The sequence below is a fragment of the Lissotriton vulgaris genome, chromosome 1_2 (assembly GCF_964263255.1).
Source record: "Lissotriton vulgaris chromosome 1_2, aLisVul1.2, whole genome shotgun sequence".
NCBI classification, from domain to species: Eukaryota; Metazoa; Chordata; class Amphibia; order Caudata; family Salamandridae; genus Lissotriton; species Lissotriton vulgaris.
In genome coordinates, this window is record NC_141686.1 from 192611603 (window position 1) to 192622927 (window position 11325).

Sequence of the window (11325 nt, forward strand, 5' to 3'; positions counted from 1 at the left end):
TTCTGCACATTGTGTGATGAGCTCTTAACCTTAAATTGTAATCTCCTTACTACCTTCACGGGATAATGAAATATACAGGCATTTGCAGTGTTCCTTTGGGAAATGATCTGGTCAATGGCTAGCTCCCTTGATGATGCCCCCAAAACGGGGATGCCCCTGTGCCACCAACCGTTGGCTACCTCCGCACCCTAGGTAAATGTAATCATAATATAAGTAAGCCTTCAATCTGTAGCCACTTACACTTATTGCAACTTTGACGTAAAAGTCAGAGACCTTAACCACAAGGCCCTCGTGAAATGATTCGCACAGACTGTAGATTAATTGTGCCATCGTCTGCCACCACATTGCGACTGCCACAAAACAGGCAACCTTTCAACTCATTGACTACCTGTGGCAGCGATAAAGTATCTTGCTATCACAGCATGATCTTCCAACCAATTCGTTGATACAACAGAGAAAGGCAGCAGATCTTCTAGGGCATCTGCAATCTGAAGCCACTTACCATTAGTGCCCTACTGAATATGCTGATATGTGCATAACTATGCATCCCCAAAACCGTAGCCCGCTACGCAATTTTTGCAGAATTTTACCCCCAAAACCTTAACCCGCTAGGCAATTTTTGCGTAATTTTACATGTTGTCCATTCAAAATTGCCAGCAGTAACCCCTTTTGAAGTAATACCGAAAATGTGAGCTCAAACGACAGGATTGAACGCATAACCTTTAGAGTCAGAGACCTTAACCACGAGGCAGCAGTGACCCATTCACTCAGAATGTTCATTAAATTTGAAATTGTCTGCCCCATCATTTGGGCTGCAAAACCAACTGGCCATCTTCAATCTTGATTACCACTGGTAGCACCCGTTACAAAATCTGCAGCTCTGGCGACTAAACTACATGCTCTCCATATAGTAATGTCCAATTCCTTTCAGACGCAGGGGAAATATGTTAAACTCTCCCCCACACCCATGACATGTCATACCGCCCGAGAGCCTACTTGACCACTTCCAGAAGCCCCGTTCTTTCGAAAACCGGCCAGTATAAGAGAGCAGCCTGACGATGTGCTCACCTAGCCACACAATCGTACCTGAACCATGTATAGAAAAACCCCATGACGGTACCATTTAAAAGCAGCCCAGTGAAAGATTTTCTCTTCAACATTGACATTCGCGGCTACTCTCAGTGAGCAGCCCAACATCGTGCTCACTAGCCACATAACCTCACTGAACAATGTATAGACAGCACCATTTATAAAAGCAGCAGAGTAAACGTTTTCCCAACATTTACACACATATTATTTTTACCATATTTTTACCTTATAAAACAGGTGCTCTTTGCTGTAGCCCAGCCCTGACCCAATTGCAAAAACCACTAGCTTGTTGTCAGCTTCTGCCCCAAAACATACACTAAATCCGCCTAAGGGCAGGCACCTCACTGTGCCCCAACTGATCCAGGCATGCGTACCAAGTCAAGGGCTGTATGTAACCTGAGTAACACTCGACCGATGGCAGGAACTTAATCCTTATTTCCACTCCCCCATACTGCTTTCACCAACAGATACCGACCGGCCCGGGAACTACCAAGAAGGCATTCCAACATATTGACGCATTCAAGCCTTCTAAATCAACGTGCACTATGTTCAGCGGTAAACGGGACAACCCACAAACCACCTCCGCCACCGGAGTATTGCGCCTTACATATTCAGCTTCTTTCCCCGCCTCCATTTGAATCCTAAAGCGCGCGCCTCTCGCCGCATCCCTAGCGCTTTACTCACTCTCTGGACCCGGATCTCGCCCTGCCGGCCATACTGCCTCATTTTATATGAAAAGTTTTATAAAGCGCGAACATGACCCGTATGGGTATCAGAGTGCTGTATGAAGGAAAGGAAGCGAGAGGAGGTAAAAAACATGAGTACAACACCAGGCATCTTAAAAAACAAAAACAAGCTAAAAAGGTAACAACCCATCTTGTGGGACACGTAAAGAACCAGAAGAGCAGCAAGTCTAAAGGGCACATGGAGACACAAAAATGAAAACTTATTTGCAGAGGCCTATTGCTGTAGATGGTCATTCATCAGTAACCCTTTGACTTGTTTCTTGAATGAGGAGGTAGAGGGGTTAGATCTGATCTCTGAAGGAAGAGCATCCAAATTCTTGTAACAAAACCAGAGAATGTACGATTGTAGGATCTTTTCTTTTTGCATTTTGGGGTTTAAGCAGTAGGGAGTTATAGCTTTTAGGGTCCGATTCGAACATGATAGTTCACGTTTTTTTGCCAGGTAGACAGGGGTATTGTAGTGAATAGTTTTGTGTATCAAGCTAGCAATCTTGAAACTGATCCTTGCTTTGATGGACAATCAGTTTAGTTGAATTAGGTAAGGTGTCATATGGTCATGTTTCCTGGAACCAGTGATGAGTCTGGCCACAAAGTTCAGAGTGGCTATTAGAGGTGCCAAACTAGCTTTGGTAACCCAGCCATGGTCACCATTCCACACTCCAAGCGTGAGCTAGCTAGCGATTGGACTGCAGACTGAATGTCATACGAGGGCAATAATGGCTTGACTTTCCCTAATATGCTGAGCAGATGATTGGCTCCCCTTGTAGTTGCATTGAAGTGATCTTGCATATTCAGGTATTTGTCCAGAGTTATGCCTAAGGATGTCGCAGGGTCAACAACATGAGGGATGCAGTTGAAGGCTGTAGGTTCTTTGAACCAGTCTTGCATGGGCACTGAGTGGTTGCGAGGGGCAAAGGAGGAATTCTGTCTGAAGACTGTTTAGCAAAAGATGATTATGATTCCACCGTTGTTGAATTATTTGTAGCGCACAGTTTAGAGTTTTTATTTCATCTGGCGAGGACATTTTCTAATACAGTTGAGTGTAATCGGCATAAAAATGGAGTCGAATGTTAGAGTAGTTCAGAATTTCATAGTGGTTCCATGGAAAAGTTAAAAAGCATGGGGGAGAGTGTGGAGCCTTGAGGCACTCCAATAGATATCAGGGTGCTGGTTGCAAGGGAGTAGTTACGTTTGATTCTTTGCATTCTGTTTCGTAGGAAAGAGGCAAACTAATTTAAGACAGGGCCAGATAGCCCCATTCTTTTTAGAAGCAGATCAACCAGGTTTTCATGGTTGATTGTGTCAAACGCTGAAGACAGATCAAGAAGGATCAGTAGACAGGGAACATTCTGGTCAAGAGATCTCAAGGCATCATCAACAATGTGTGTTAAGACAGTTTCAGTACTGTGACCTGCTCTGAAACCTGACTGGTAAAGATCAAGGAGCTGAAACCTTTCAATGTGGTTGCAGAGCTGTGTGTGAACACATTTCTCAGGCAATTTGGCCAATGTCATGATACTGGTAATTGAACTGATATTTTTAGGGTCTGATAAGTCTGCATGTGGCTTTTCAGGGATGGGAGTAACTCGACCCATCTTGAGGCAATCAGGAATCCTACCTTGCACAAGAGATTCATGGATGATCCTGGACCAGAGTGGAGAATCAGCCGATTTGAGTTTTTTGAAAAACGTGGCCGGTAGCAGGTCGTTGAAGTAATTGAAAGGTTTTAAAGAAGCCATAGATTGGAGGAGCTCTGCATCATCTGGTATTAGAAAGGAAGTGCAGGATTCATTGTTTTATGGGAGGTAAACTTTGGGGTAGGAAGTAGGTGCTCTCACTACCATTGGCCAAGATGATGGTGAGATGGGAGTCAGAGGCAGCAGATTAGGTGAGGCACGTTCAAGTTCAATTTTTCTAGCCTTATCGGTGAAGTGTGCTGAGAAATCCCCCCGATTGGGGAAAGAGATCTTGGGTGCAGAGAGTTGGTTGTTTTTCCTTTATTCCAAATAGTGTTTTTGGTCTGGTTTTGGTGCTGTCAAGCTGTGCCCTGAGGTGATCAGTTTTGGCAATACGGATATTCTTGTTATATGTACTTCTAGTCATCCTCAACTGTTTGAGGTTTGTGATGGAGGGTGAGTTTATCTAATGTTTCTCCGTAAGCCTTAGTTTGTGACGTTCCTCATTAAGTGAACCATTAAACCAGGGTTTGGACTGTTTGATCAGCGTCCTTCTGAGTTGCTTCAGTGCTATTGAGTCGAAGATATTTGTTTTGGTGTGAATGTAATGATCCGTAAGATAGTCTAGGTTTGTCATGTCAGGGGGTGGTGGATGTAGAATATTTCTAATGGACGTTGGGTCTTTGGTGTTAATGTCTCTCAGATTTTGAGTCAGCTGTTTAGTTTTGAGCAGTTAACTATGTCTGACCATAACCTTTACTAGTATGTGAAAAGAGATTTGGTAGTGATCCGACCAGTCCCAGGGTGAAATGTCATCCAGTTGTATGATGTGATCTTTAGCTATGATTAGCTCAAGGGTGGAGCCCTTGTTGTGGGTAATGAAGAAAGTGGCCCGTTTAGTGTCACCCAGGTCTCTAATGACCACCTCTCAGCCTTCCATACCAAATGAATAGTTGGTCAGACAGTCCAAAATACAAACCAATAACGGATACAGACTTAAGACAGAATTAAGTAAGGATTTTGTCTTAAGTCTGTCTTAAGACAAACTTAAGACAAAATCCTAACTTCTGTGAATACCAAAAGTAGTAAGGGTAGGATTTTGTCTTAAGTTAGTTATGTGAATCGGGCCCTCCGTCTCTAACCTGTGCCTTTCATGCATAATGGAATTTATCAAAGGTCCAGTCTTTGCACACATTTTTTACTTACCAACATGTTCCTGCTGGGAAAAGGCAATTGAACAGCATGGCTTAGCATGCCTGCTGGTAGTCTTTGATCCTCATTACAAATACACCAGATTTATGTGCTATAATTCTGGTACACAATAAAGACCAACACTGTGATACACACAATTTTTTGGGTGTGATAGTTATTCCTTATTCTGAGTGCTGTCCTTGAAATGGGACATATTATGCCTATTGCAGAGCTTACCATACCAAAATATGAATTGGCCGGCATTTAATACCCCAGTAAAAGTTGGCAAGTTTGAACTGCCAAAATGTATCTTGGAATGTGTTTTTTCATACTCAGTATTCATTGGGTGAAATAAATACCTCAAAATTCATGAGTCTATTATGTGCAGGTATATAATTTAATGTAATATCTGAATTTATCAGGCCATTTATAAAGAGAAGCATAGTTCCAGTTTGTGAGGAGTCAACATTCGCTACTTTAGGGGACAATTTAAAGAATGAGGATTTAATATCCCTCAAAGAGCCCCCTGTCTTCATCTGGTCCAGAGCACAGTTTCATCATCAATTGCAGATAAATATCCTTTTGCACACTTGAGAAAACTACCTCTGTTATAAACGAAATTGAGGCCTTAACATAGGTACTGTCTCAGAGGCACAAATCCTTTGTGTCACAGAGACAAGCAGGTCCTTTCACAGAGACAGGCAGGCCCTTTGACCTATATTAGCCCTCATTTCACAATAACGAGCAACAGAGAGGCTGTCCCCTTATCTGATCACTGTGTGCTCTGTGCACAGAAGACGGTCCATCCTAAATACGTAATCTCCATGTCCAACAAAGACTAACCTACGTCACAACAAATTCTTGGAAACAGACCAAGAACACATCTTCCTCTGACCAACATTACGTCAATCCAAGACACTGATCCAGTATAAGTATACCTCCCTTTGCCCAAGCAAACCAGAGGAGACAGATATTTCCAAGGCGACACTCTGCCCGAGGCACTGCAACCTGCGTCATGCCACAGCTCCAGCTGGCAGAGGTCCATCACCCATCTGTGGGTGTCCAGCTGAAGATCAGGATGAAGTCCCACTAAGGTAAAGGGGTTAGACTAACTCCTAGAGGGATTCTTGGCTCTCTAAAGACCTACACACATGCTAGGTACACTTAGGTACATCTAGTTAGGCATCATAGGTGTATAGGCTTTATCTTAATGCATTCTGTATTTCATGTATTTGTTCATTACTATTGCAAAATGGTATAACTATACAAAGCCTTTTTATTTAACTGCACTTCTGGCCATAATTCTCTGCTACTGTCCAACAGTGGTGCAGCACATATAACCAGTACTAGAATAACAACTGTGCAATAAATGTTATTGTAAACACACCAACTGTTTCTTCTATGTACTTCTCTGAGATGAGTGACTGAATGAAAAGTAGTATATTGTTTCCATGATCCTGAGGGATGTGGGTTTTATGTTATGTGGTTGCCTGAAGCTATTCCCTTCTTGTCTTCAAGAAGTTTCTAGTGGCCTCTGAGCTAGCTGGTACACAGTAATTAAGTTTAATATACATAGTAGGGGCATACAGACCTCAGTCCTATGCCAAGCCTATCGTGTATGTTATTCCAATGCGCAGAACCTATAAGGGAAATAGGAACTACACTACATGGCGCCCAACCGTGATTGCGGCACTTATTTAACAGTAGAATCTGAGTATTTCAGTCATGCTTATTCTCAGAGACCCCTACTCACAAAATGCCAGAGACGTCTGGAGTGGGTAGGCACAAAATTCTGCCACAGCTGAGTAAGCAAACTTCCTATGTATTGGCTGTTGGTTAAACAAGCTTGAAGGAAAAAGTTCCCGAACAATTGTGCCTTTTTAAAACCTTATCTGAAAACCCTTTTTTATGACATTTTGTTTTCACAACACAATGTCTGCCGAGGCAGCTACTTCTGTCACTGGGACACAGGTCTCAAACGACGAAGAGGAAGCAAATGCAATACATTTTGCACCCAAAGTCAGGCATACACTCACACAAAAACCCCTTAGATATGGTTTAACAGATCGAGGAGGTACAGTGATAATTATAGAGGCACACAAAGATTATCAGACAGATGTGTTCTATTCTTGGGTTACATTCACAGCAGTAAATGCAACAACTCAGACTTTTTATTCTTACATACATAGAAAAGTCCCAGCGGTCTACACTCCATTTGAGGAGATTAAGATTCCGCTCACTAACCAGAATCACAATTTCTGGTTTAATGGCGCCCTACAAACAAATAGATAAAACAAGGCTCAGTCAACTAGGTAGACCAGGAGCTACATGGCCGACATTAACCGGCTACACACCACATCCTGACATTGAAATAATGCCACAAGATGCGCTGCTCTTACAACACAAAGAGTTGGTAAAACTCTTACAGAACCATGGCGCAACTGGTCATGAGGACACTTGGTGTCCAGCCCACGGTAGCTTCAAATAATACAGCTCCTACACAGAGCACCACTACTAAAATCACTAGACAAAACTCACACACAGTAATGGGTAAACTGCCCACGAAACGTGAACAGATTCCTTTCTGGGTAGCTCAGAAAAACACCCAGTTAGAAGCAGTATTTCTAAATACCACACCATTTGAAAGCACATAATGCTAACACTCTGCTTGCCCATGGGGATCACACCACAGTTAGAGGACTGCACCAATTGGGGTACAGTCTTGGCTGCCATATATACCAGAACTCATGGTATTCCTTCCTTAGCAGTAATTCCAGATGTCTTACGACAGATACAGAACAAGTATGGAGCTGAACCAGCTCTGAGCTTAGGTATGAAATTACTAGGTAATTATGACCAGGTATCAACAATAATACTAGCTAACATTAAAGGGGAAGCAGCTTCAGTGGCGATCCGCCAACACCTAAGAGAGGTCACTCGTATAGACCAACTACAAGAACTTCCCAAAATAATGAAAACTGCATATGCAGAACTGGGAAGGGACAGTTTGGGCGGAAAAGCTTTTAAAAATCACAGCTAATGGGCAGTCCTGAGAACGACACTTCTAAGCAGACACCTACTTCTTCTAAAAAAGAAGTGGGAAAAAAATAAAAAAACATTTTTCAGAAAATATTCTCAGTCCCAAGGTAGGTCTCCTCAACAGGAGCCTTCTGCAAAGAGGTATAACCTTTGGAATAGGGATAATATTAGGAAAACTGCAGTGCTTAATGTGTGAAAAAAAAAAAAAAAATAGTACCGGGGCTCTCGAGAGGAGGACACTAGAGCCTGCACCATCCATTGCCCCTGGCAGCACTGCCAATGACAACACCAACACACTACTAATCATCACACTCTTAAAAGTGTGACAATTCATAATATTACAGGCCCCCAAAGCAATAAGAATGGCTTTGGAGGCAAATACTAGTAATTTAAATTTAAATAATGAACAGAAGTTGTTGTGCTCGTACCTTAATTGGCAGACATCACTACCATGTGGCAGACAGTCATAAGCCCCGGCACAAATTAAGCACTGGAAAACTGACAGGTATCAGGATACTGATACACATTCCTCTCAACAAACAACACAGGGAGAGAAGGAAAGTCAGCACACAAAGAAGAGCGCAAGCAGTCCAGGGACAAGCACGCTATATATATATAAAGAAGAAGAAAGTTGTAGGTCTCAAAGTTAGACTTGCAGAGAATCCTAAGGACTCAACTTCCGAACGGGGATTGGGCTCAGACAATGCTAAGGCAGAGCGGCAGAAGTAACAATAGCTCACCAGAACCTGAAGGAATTTCTGGACAGCAAAATTGAAAGATTACATCAATGTGGAAACACCAGACAGAACGGTGAGCGTCCCACACAAGTTATATGAAATAACACTCCGCATGGAGGAGGACGAACACAGGAAAGTAAAAGGTCTCTTTGCGAAGAACCTATAGTCTGGTTTTGACATACTATTAGCAGAATATGATTAGCCGCCAGCATTCGTCAGGGAGCGCCCATAGGGAGAAAGTATATTTTTCCTGAATTTTTTCAACCATGTTCCCTGTTCACCTTAGACATAAATATGCACAGGAGTGGGCAGTAGCCCAGGCTCCAGCATTGTATGAAAATCACACTGGATGGGATGAGGACTCAACCCACCATGTGATCCCGTTAATAGTTTCACCGCTTGCTCAAAGACAATATCGTATTAAGCAAGAAGCTAAAACACAGGTCACTTAGATCTTAGATAAACTTGAATCCAAGGGGATCATTTAAAAATGCACTTCACAAATTAACAAACCCTTGCATCACTTATCAAAACCTGATAATACATTAAGTCTAGTTTTCATTTACAGACACTTGAACACTTGCACAAAGACACATGCTGTCCAACATGCAGATAGTACCGCATTAATGAATAACATTATGCGGGAGAAAATACAAATCAACACTTGTCTCAAATGGATGTTTCTGTCAAACTATAGCACCTGAAAACAGGTACCTAACAGCATTTAGTATATCAGAATCCCAGCGACAATTTTTTGTCATCTCCCCGGTGGGTATAAGAACAGCTCAGGGGTATTTTCTGAAAGAATTACTGAATTACTAAAGCACTTTGATGAAGAATTGTTGTCCTATATTCTGTGATATTTATCTAAACGGACACCCTTATGGGGAAACACTTGACCAGGGTGAGCACCATTATTATGGGATTGCCATCTGGGGACTATAAATTTAATTTTGAGAAAATCAGAAATTGCCCACCTCAGTGTCCTATTTTTGGGATAAGAGTTTGCAAGTGAAGGCAAAAGCCTGGCAGCTAACTTTTTAGAAAAATGTGCGCTGCTCCAGCCTCCAAATACATTAAACAACTTCCAATCAGTACTGGGATTCCTAGATTTTGGCAGAACATACATTTTTGATTTCACAAAGAGAGTAAAACCTTTCTACGACGTTTTTCAAACCTGACTTTTCAGTCAAACACTGGACATAAGAACACACCATTATTCTTGGTTTACTCCAGGAAGCTATTATTGCTTCCAAACACATGCACACACATATAAACTTGCACCACATGGTACTCAGTATCATTTTGGGTCAATATGGGTACACTTATTTTTTCCTTTTATTAAAGGTGAAACTGTACCAATCATATACGATTCTCATTTGTACACAAACACAGAAATTAGTTTTAATTCAACAGAAAAAAAATCTGACAACCATTCAGGCTGTAGCAAAAGAAAGAGCACTGGCTCATGGGAAGAGGCATTATTGCCGCCACCCCTGTACTGGGGCTAGCATTCCTAAATGCCAAAACCTTACATCCAGAATGGATACAAATGGCTATCTCTTTTGCTGCATCAGACTTTGAATGCAGAATTTGATCCAAGTTTAAAAACACAGGCATTCCTGCAATATGAAAAAGAACACCATCTACCAAATGAAATCTTGCCTCTAGATCAGTATGAATTTTAAAAATCTACACTGATGGGTCTGTCCCACCAGCCACTTTTGTTAAAGATCAGATGCTGGATGGCAAGTTCCGTCCTCATTGCACAAAAAAACTACCTCTAGGTAATAACACGCTTGGATGGCAGCTTTAAAAGCCCTGATACTTGCACTTGTAAACATGGATCGAGAATTCCCAACACTCATTGTGTTTGCTTCCTTTTACTGTGTGCAATGTTATAATACATATTTACACCATTGGGAACAAAATGGGTTTAAAGATGAAACAAGGTGGCATAATTAAAATACAAAAATTATGGGAACAGGTAGTGGAGTTGAGAAACAACCTACCAAAAACTCACGTGATTAACACACTGAGTCATCAACGTAATGGCGTGATCGTTTGAAGGGAATTCATTGGCTGTTGAAGCCACATGGGGGGCTGTTCACACAGCTTCCATAGCTGCGCACACTCGTCCAACAACGAGAATAGACGGTTAGAATAAGGTGGCTGTAATTGCTTCACGCAAAAGCAGCACAGCAGTGCCTAAAATTTCCACTCAAATACTCCTACAAGTTAGATGCAAACAACATTCCATATTCTCAGATTCCTGGAGTGGGGGATAGAGTATTTTCAAAATATGGATAGTAGGCAGGAATTATTAATTTAAAGCACACAAGGGCTTGGGCTCCGCGCATTCAGGGGTAATAGCTACTATTTCTTCATTGCAACAGTCCTATTGGTGGCTTGGGATCAGAAGACAGACTATTGGCTTTGTCTTGAACTGCAACATCAGTAAACAAATGCCAGGCTACACAAGACCCGCGCAGGTCCCATTGCTAGACAGCCTCAGACTGTCCACTTGATCGTGTCGATAAAAGGACCACTGCGGCCCCTCACATTTTGAGGTGGCTTAAAAATATATCTTAGTGGCAGTGGGTCCTTGCTCAAGTTTCCTATAAGAATGGCCTCAATACTTGGCTGACGCTCAAAACTGTTATAGAAAGATTTGCGAGTCCACAACAGGAGATACGCAATCAACGTTACACCCTGACTGTGGCCCCACACTTGGCTCTCGAGCCTGCTGAAAGGCCATGGAAGGGATGGACGCAGTATTGCGGTACTCCTCTCCAACGCCATCCTGAGGGAATTAAGGTAGAGGAGAGGAAGGACTGGGGCATAGAG